We start from the raw sequence: 10,083 nt of genomic DNA on the forward strand, positions 1-10,083 counted from the left end.
TTATATTATAAGAGTAGCTTCTGATTCAAAATTTAATGTTATTGATATATCATATAAGTAATGGGAAATCTTCTGACATCATTGAATAAATACAGCAAATGTTTAACGAGAAATGAATTTGACTATATAAGCAACTTCAGATATAAAGCCAAAAATTTCTATAGGCTCTGCAAGTAAAACACACAGGTTAAACAATTTTGGGGACATCTTACTAAAGCCTTTCGTAAAGCACATACAGAGTTTTATTTGAGATTATCTTAAATTTATTTAATTACTTACCAAATAAATGAGTCATAATACAATTGCTGTTTCCTTTGTCATTAATTGACATACCAATATTCCCCATGATTACAGAATCAATGCAATAAAATATTGGCTGGATACATACCAAGTTGAAGTATCAGACTGCATTTAGAAAACTATCATTGATGGGAACCAAAGTTGCTTCCACATATGCCATCTTGTTAATAAGAGAAGCGAATTTACAGAGAATCTACTCAAATATTTGGAAACACATTCTAAACCTATTTAAAGCAAAAATTGAAAAAATAGCTAAATACCTAAATGACTGTTTAACTCTGTATCACAAAGATCTAAATAAACTTATGAAAGTTAAGTATCTTATAAATAATGATTGAATTTAGAATGTCCACCTTTTGTAGACATTTTAATCATGAGTTAATGAGGAAGAATAGAAACAGATATCTATTACAAATTTATAGATCCAAAATAGTACTTTCTTTTTACATCCTACCATCCTAAACATATGGAAGCAAACATTCTGTTTAACTTAGCAAAAGGGACATGCAAAATTGTATCAAACAAAAAACTTGATCAATTGGAAGACATGAAGAATTGAAAAGTTTATTAAAATTTATTAATTCAAAGAGCATTTCTACTTAATCTTATTAGAACAAAATATTTAGATCTCATTATCTGAGAAAAGCAAAAAGCAAAACTCAGATAAATGTTTTGCCATATGTATCTATATTTAACCCAAGAAATAATGAAATATTTCACTACATTCAAAACAATTTACTTATTCTACTTGAAGGCCAAAAAGAAATGCAAAAAATTTCTGGAAAATCAACAGGTTATTGAAAGAAAAAGACAATTAAGATATTGAAAAAAATACTAACTTGGGAAAAGGTTCTCTAACAAGTTCCCAACTCCATGGGTACTAAATGTAGTAGACCAAACTGTTGCTCATGTCTACATTTAACTGAAAGCTAGGAGTTAAAATATAAGGATGACCAAGTCTTTAAAATGGAAGGAAATTCCTTTGCAACTCCTAAAATTTGATTCATGTCATAAAGTGTTGTGCATGTTTGGAAAACTATATTGGTCAGACTTGAGAATCATGGTACATAAAAAACAGATATATGGTGGGTGAGAATCAAGAAAATTCCCTTAAGTAGACATATACAAGAAGTCAAAAATTATCCGTCCTTTCACAATAATATTTTTATTATTGTCACACTGCCTTCTGTGCATGTGTGGTTTTAGTTGGTACTATTGTGGTCATATGATCGAAGTTTAAGCCTGATCTTGCCATTTTTCTTTCTGGCTTTAAGCATGGCTGCTCCACTAGCAATGTGCACCAAAGAGGAACAATGAGTAGTGATCCAATTTCTTTGGTCGGAAGGTGTGTCAGGTGCTGAAATTCATCAGAGGCTTTTAGCACAATATGGGGACAGTGCACTACTGTGTAGAAGTGTGTATGAGTGGATCAAGAAACTTAAAAGGGGCTGGACAAACGTGACACATGAAGAGGGAGCAAGTCACCCATAAACCTCCACCACTGGAAGATTCAGCTAGCTCAAGAGATGGTAATGGTGAGTTATCGATGAGGTAGCTCATTCTCTGCAGATTAGTCATGGTTCTGCTTATCAAATCATCCACAACATGTTCAACTTTCATAAAGTCTGTGCAAAATGGGTGCCAAGAGAGCTTACTGCAGAGCACAAGTACAAACCTCTTGAGGTCTGCTGATGTTTACTCAATCACTACAACAATGAAGGTAAGGGATTTTTGAGCAGAATAGTCACAGGAAATGAAACATGGGTCCATGATTATGAGGCAGAATCCAAAACAGAGTATGGAGTGGAAACATCCTGGCTCGCCAGTGATGAAAAAATTCATGACTCAGTCTTCCACAGGAAAGGTGATGCTAACCCTTTTTTGGGACTCAAAAGGACCTATACTGGAAAACTACCCGGAAAAGGGGTGTATGATCAATAGTGAAAGATACAATGCTTTGCTGGTCAACAAACTGAAGCCAGCAATTCACACCAAATGTGAAGCATATTGTCAAAGAAAGTTTTGTTGTTGCACGACAATGCATGCCCACACACAGCTGCCCAGACTGTTGAAACCATTAACCAATTGGGTTTGGAGGTGCTGGAACACCCTGCCTACAGCCAGATGTTGTCCCTTCTGACTATCATATCTTTAGACCACTCAAAGATGGTTTACGAGGTCGTTGATTTCCTCTGGATGAAGATGTGAAGGAAGCGATGCATAAATTGTTACATGACCAACCAAAAACCTTCTTCTTGGAGGGAATATGCAAGCTTGTGGACAGCTGGAACAAGTGCATTGAAAAGGAAGGAGACTATATAGAAAAATGGCGTACTTGTTTATCCCCTGCTTTTGTGTAAATACATTGAAAAAACAAGAGAGTGTATAGTTTTTGACTCTCCCTCGTAGTGGTAGTAACACATGCTGGAATGGAACTATCCAATATAAAATATTTCCATTTTACAAATGCTAAGACTCCACCATGGAACAGCAATGAATAGATAAAGACAATTTATTATGAAATATTAACCCCATTTGAACAGTTGGCAAATAATTTCTATAAATTACAAGATAGAGATTACTAACAAACAATAATGGACGTTTGGGATATACATACACGTACAGATGAGCACATGTTCACATACTGATTGAATATCTTTTATCTTTTATCTTTTACTTGTTTTAACCATTAGACTGTGGTCATGCTGGGGCACTTAAATTTTTAGTCAAATGAATGAGCCAACCCCAGTACTTCTTTTTAAGCCTGGTACTTATCCTAATCAGTCTCCTTTTCTAAACCAGTAGGCTACAGGGATGCAAACACACCAACACTGGTTGTTAAGTGTGTAGGGAGGGACAAACACAGACACAAAGATACACACACACACACACAGATATATATATATATATATATATATATATATATATATAAAGTGAAGTATATTGCCACTTAAATGTGGCTGACCCCTAGGGGTGGATGTTACTGTTGCTTTTAGCCCCAGGAGGACATCTCCTCCAGCTGGCTTATCGACACACTTCTGTGTCCTGTTTGTTTTGCCAAGGGAAGTTATCCCTCTCATTGTGATCTGTAGCACGAACAGACTCGAGTTTCAGGGTTATTTCCCTTCGTCAGCGTCCGATAGCCACCGATCTGCGATGAGAAAGATAATTCTTGGCAAACTTATGTATCTTTTTCCAGTGAAATTATTCACTGATATCGAAAAAGTGAAAACAAGCAATGTTAATTCTCTAAACGAGGTATTAACAGTAACTGCACGATAAAGTGAAGTATATTGCCACTTAAATGTGGCTGACCCCTGAAACTCGAGTCCGTTCGTGCTACAGATCACGATGAGAGGGATAACTTCCCTTGGCAAAACAAACAGGACACAGAAGTGTGTCGATAAGCCAGCTGGAGGAGATGTCCTCCTGGGGCTAAAAGCAACAATAACATCCACCCCTAGGGATCAGCCACATTTAAGTGGCAATATACTTCACTTTATCGTGCAGCTACTGTTAATACCTCGTTTAGAGAATTAACATTATATATATATATATATATATATATATATATATATATATATACATATATGTATATGATGGGTTTCTTTCAGTTTCCATCTACCAAATGCACTCACAAGGCTTTGGTCAGCCCGAGGCTATAGTAGAAAACACTTGTCCAAGGTGTCATGCAGTGAAACTGAACACAGAACCATATGACTGGGAAGCAAGCTTCTTACCACCTGTGTGCATGCATGTGTGTGTCTTTGTATTTCTGATGCAGATTATTCAATCTTGCTATTTATTTACATGCCTTACTATTTATTTACAAACTTTCCTATCTTTTACATTTTTGTATAGGATTTGCAAGATTCTTTAAGTGAATTCATATGTTGAAACAAATGTTGTTGTGTCTAGGAAGAATCATTATGTTAATGTCAATAACTAGTACACTGATTCAATTCCACTCCTTTATTACTAGTCACTTGGTTAAATGCCTATCCAACTAATTAATTGGTCATTTATTTAACTATTTTGTCACATTATACTAAATTGTGACATTAAGTATTTAAGTGCTTAGAGCCTATGATTTATGACGACTTAAATTTTAAACAACCACTCTTTGCCTTATCTGCTTTCATTCTTTTTTCAGCTATAACAATATCAGCTCTCTAGATATTCTCATTACAGTTCCGACTTTTTTAGTTTCATTTCATGTTTTCTTAGGGTGTAAACCAGTTACAATGTAAGTTGAAAAAATTTAATATATATATAAATGAAATATTAGTTCTGCTTTTTTTGTCTTTGATTTTTCTAAAAAGATTGCTATTGTTTTAACATTCTTTCACATTTTCATTAATTTTTTGTTTATATAATACAATCTGTATGGAAACTTTTAACCACATATAAATATCTTTTACTTGTTGCAATTATTAGTCTGCAGCCATGCTGGGGTACCATCTTGAAGGGTTTAAATTGAATGAAGTGACTCCAGTACCTGTTTTATAAGCATGGTACTTATTCTATTAGCCTCTTTGCCAATCCTTTAAGTTACAATGCCATAGACAAACCAACTCTGGTTATCACACAGTGGGGGTGTGTGGGTGTGGTGTGTGTCTCTATGTGTGTGTGTATATACATATTTCAACTAACCACTCTCAGGGCATTAACCAGTTAGAATGTAAGTTGAAAAAATTTACTATACAGTAATCCCACGACTATGGTGGGTGTTACATTCCAAACCTCACCGCTATAGGTGAAAATCTACATTACTGTACTATATATTTTTTTATTATATTTATAATTTGTATATATTTATTTTATTATTTTTAAATATTTAAGCTTTTATAAACTCTCTTCACACTCTTAGTGTCTTCTGTCTTTTTGCAAGTGAGGAACATAGTGATGGGCAGTTGCTGGTGCTGTCTTTTCATCTGTGTAAGGAAGTTTTTATAAACTTCCATGGCTCCATCGATTGTATTTCTGAACTGCAATGCAAATATCATCTGGTGATCCCAATCTTCCGCCATTCTCCGAAGTTCTTTTGGTGGCCTACATCCGCACACCTTTTCCCTTACTTAAGCATGTCAAGAAGTTTCACCTTCTCTGCTATAGTAAGCATCCTCCTCTGGCACTTGGGTTCACTGCCAGAAGCCTTAGAAGATGCAGAATGCTTGGGCAACATTGTAGGGCTTGAAATAAATTCACAATTTTATACACAAATGCAAAACAACATCACTTACTCGCTTCTCAAGTTTCATTTTCCATACAGTATGTGTGATTCTTTGTTTACTCATCTACGGTACACTACATATTTTCTTTTAATATATCTTAATTAATGTGTTATACAATGCAGTATTGTACTGTATTTTCATTCTATAATTTATTAATTTTTAGGTGTGAAAATGCTTATTTTACCACAAAAATAATTAAAACCTAAAAAATATATAAATACTTATTGGCTGCAGAAACCTGTGATATACTGAGGAGTCTATGATATAAATTTTACATATATTAGCCAGAAAATCTGCAGTGTACTGAGGGCACGATAAGTGAACCGTGATATGCATGCATGCATGCATACATACATACATACACACATACATACATACATACAAACATACATACATACATATATACATACAAACAAACAAAAATACCCTGTTGATTTTGAAATTCCAATGAAGGAGGCTTGGATCTAGATTAGAAACCAGCTCTTTCTCTATTGGCAAGAAATCATGAAATAAAACTAAATAATGACATACATATTAATGTAACCCATAATTTCTTTGTGGATGACCTCAAGATTTATGCTAAAAATTTTAACAGTGCCAAAAAACAGCTGGACTTAATAACATTTTCAGTTGATATAGGAATGTAATTTGGCCAAAAGAAATATTCATATTTGATTGTTGAATGGGGAAAATCAGTCCCCCAGAGACAACACCAGTGCATCAATGACTCACTATTTCTCCTGTCTCACACAAAAAATATTACAAGTGCCAAGGTATTAATGAAAATATGTCATCTGAAGACACTGTGAATAATGATAGAGTGACCCAGGGATATTACAGCAGACTAAGAAAAATATGGCAGTCTGAACTCTCCTCTTACAACAAGACAATATCCCACAATACATTTGCAATACCAGTGCTGATTCCAACATTTGAGATACTTGACTGATCTGTAGGAGAAATCCACTCCATATACATTAAACCTGCAAGATTCTGACATCAACTGGAAATCTCTATTGAAATAGTGATTCGACAGTTTCTACTTAAGAAGAGAAGAGGAAGGCAGAGGATTGAGATCAGTGCAGACAGCCTTTGAATGTTGCATCATATCTCTCAGACAGCACTTGCTAAACAACAGCAGCAAAAATAAATACATTAACTTAACATTGAAAAGTGAAGAAAACAATATCCTATGTGTTGGCAACAAGATCCTCAGGAAGCACTCTCTTCCTGATGACTCCCCATACAAACCCAAATCAGCCAGATTAACATACCTCAAAAAAGATTTGAAGGCAAAACACTCAGCATACCAAACTAAAAAACCATGCATGGGTATGTTTCCCAAAGATGTGAAGAAGATAGTAACATTGACATGAAGAGAAACCTCTCTTGGATTCATGACTACTACATCATCATACTTTGAAGGCTATGCATTTGCAATTCAAGAACAGGACATTGTTACTAAATACCTAATCAACAAAAGAGAGGGTGAAACTCTTAGATTATGTCGTATTTCTGTGGAAGACATCACACGTGATCATCAGCTGCCCAAAAGTGTCATCAAGATACTATCTACCTATGTGACATGATTTTGTCACAAAAACAATACACAATGCCATTTAGAAGAAAGACAGTCCTGGAGTAAATATAGTGAGTCTTCCTGTTATTGAATACGTACACAAATGTCTGAGTAAGGAATATTGTTGGAGCATTCCCATCAAAACATTTGTCAAGTGTAAGCATAATAGACTGGATACTGTTGCTTGGGACAGACAAAAAAAAGTATGCCCCATCATAGCAGTCAGCTGTCCTGCTGATGTGAATATTTCTTTGAAAATCAAAAAAGAAAGAAGCTATGGATAGCTACTTCAAAACCTCCAGCTTCTATGTCTGGATTACAAATTTACATTTGTACCAATAATAATTGGAGCACTTGATTTTATAAGTAAATGCCCAACTGTCAATCTGGATAAGCTTGAATTTCAGAAAAAGAAATCAAGCAACTGACTGGCACATTATAAATACAGTCTGTAAGCAGAACAGGAAAACTATGCAAGACTTTTCTCAGGTTTAAAACGTGACATTGTTTTTGTTATCTATATTCCAATGATGGAGCTTTGTATCTTTATTAGGAACCAGCTCCTTCTTCAGAGGAAGAATTCAAATGATTAAAAACAGAAGAGAAACAAACAAACATGCATGCACATGCACGCGCACACGCACACACACAAACGCACACTCACACATGCATGCTCACACGCGCATGCGTGCATGCACACACACACACACACACACATATGAAATTGAATAAATTTCAGGGGGAACAGAAACTGCATACTCAACTTCATTAGGTTACAGCTGTGTCCAGGTTCTTTGATTCGGTCATATGTGCAATGTTTAAATGTGTATTAGCATATATATTCCATGTATTTTTTTATCTATCTGTATGAATTGTTATTTGTATAGGGGTTCATTATACACCTTTGTATATACATATGTACACAAAATTATCTGACTCTACATATTTCTGAGAGTGGCTTATTCTCTTCAGAATTTTTATTACATTTCTTTTGTATTTTCATATTTTCAAAGCTGATTTTTTTTTCCATATATGCAAATGCTTTCCCAAAGAAACTTGCACTATATATATCTATATATATAAAAATGAGAATGTGTGTCTGTCTGTCTGTGTGAATCCCTAAAACTCGAGAACTACGCAACCAATTTCATTCAAATTTTATAGATGCCTTACTTAGGGTTCCAGTTGTGTTTTAGTCAAAAAAAATTTTAACTTCTTGCAGAGTTCGAGCCCACAGCAACATAATATCTCCTCCACTATTTAAGTATTACGTGTCAAAAGTGAAACAAAAACACTCATGTCAAATACTTTCACTTCAAAAATGAAACTATTCTACTAACTGAAACAATCACATTTCGATACTGTAATGACAGATACTTTCAGAGAGAGAGAGAGAAAGAGAGAAAGAGAGAGAGAGAGATGTATATGTATACATATAGATGTATATGTACACGTTATTCCACTAACTGAAACAATCACATTTCGATACTGTAATGACAGATACTTTCAAAGAGAGAGAAAGAGATGTATATGTATACATATACATGTATATGTACACGTATATGCATAGAGATATATATATAGATATAGATCTATATGCATACATGTATATGTATACACATGTGTAGATGTATATATATATATATATATATATATATATATATAGATGTACATGTAATATGTACACATATATACATATATATATACATGCATACAGATATCTATACATATATATACCCATCACACACAAACACATGCACACAAACACACACATTAGTCATTTGTTTTCTTATCCAAAACTACGTCAAAAGTACTGAACGGATCTTTATGAAATTTGGAAATTATATTCTATGTATAACGGCCATAACTCCCATGAAAATTCATATATTTTTGATGTTGATGAAATTTTAACCGGAACATAACAGATGAGCATTATTTGTAATTCAACGGTACAACAGTGTAAGACTACCCTTTCAGATATACTTTCATTGTGATTTCTGCAATGTGGTGCATAAATTGTCAAGTAAATGAGACGCATCTTTGCCTCCACTGATTCACTTGCAAAGTGTTGAGTAAAATTATTTCGTTGCAGACCTCCTTTGGGTCTTTTTATTATCACTACAACACACATAGTCCCCAGTTGGTAGCATTGATTTCAAGGCCCTCCTAGATGAGAGACTGGCATTCCACTTAATGTCTATGTTCCATGCTGGCATGGATTGGAGAGTTATTAATGTAGAAATATGGTATCGTAGCTACTAACAGTTGAGGGTTGCATATTATAGATGGCGTTTTTAGATTTCATTATTCTCTTTAACCCGGTCAAAGCCGGGTATTTCTGCTAGTATACTATATATACATATTCTTTCCGCATAAGTAAAAAAGACGGATAGTCAAAAGCAGGCATGACAATATTCTAGGTGTATGGATTAACATGGATTTTGAGAGATCCATTTTGAGAGACTTCTGATAGAGTTAACTTGATTTCACATCATGAATCTCTCAAAATCTGTGTTAATCCATGCACCTACAATATTAAGATGTGCAGCAAATGTTGTTAGCACTGCTTCGTGCAACATTATCAATTTAATTCCAGTTTGTCCAAGCTTTATGAACAATAGCATATACTCCATGTACTGTTTTAATAAAAACAATTTCATTCTGACTAGGCTGTGTAAGACATATTTGATTTTCTTAGCTGACAAAGTGAAACAACACATGTCTAAGAAGGCAGTTTTCCAACAGGATCAGCTTCACAGCAGAAAGTCTTCTCATATGTGAGTGCCCTGAACATGTTGAATATAATTTTACAAAAATACACACATACACATAGACACACACACACACACACACACACACACACACACAGATAGATAGATAGATAGATAGAGGAAAGTAGACACCTAGCTAAAACCAAAGTCCTAATAAGTAGGAAGGTAGACAAAACACAAACCCCTGACTGGCCTTCGT

The 10,083-nt window shown here is 34.5% G+C and overlaps 2 protein-coding genes across 4 annotated transcripts in view; one reads left to right on the forward strand and one right to left on the reverse strand.

Moving 5' to 3' along the window:
- LOC106873936 (uncharacterized) overlaps window positions 1-10,083 on the reverse strand; it is a 121,969-nt gene that overhangs the window by 77,648 nt on the left and 34,238 nt on the right. The gene's annotated exons all lie outside the window — the stretch shown is intronic.
- Window positions 4,416-10,083, forward strand: part of LOC106873938 (baculoviral IAP repeat-containing protein 7) — a 65,786-nt gene continuing 60,118 nt past the window's right edge. Inside the window, exon 1 of the mRNA XM_014921480.3 lies at window positions 4,416-4,546. The gene's annotated coding sequence lies outside the window, so the exon portion shown is untranslated. The remainder of the gene's footprint in view (window positions 4,547-10,083) is intronic.

Source organism: Octopus bimaculoides, chromosome 2 (genome assembly GCF_046866305.1).
Source record: "Octopus bimaculoides isolate indiv1 chromosome 2, ASM4686630v1, whole genome shotgun sequence".
Taxonomy (NCBI): Eukaryota; Metazoa; Mollusca; class Cephalopoda; order Octopoda; family Octopodidae; genus Octopus; species Octopus bimaculoides.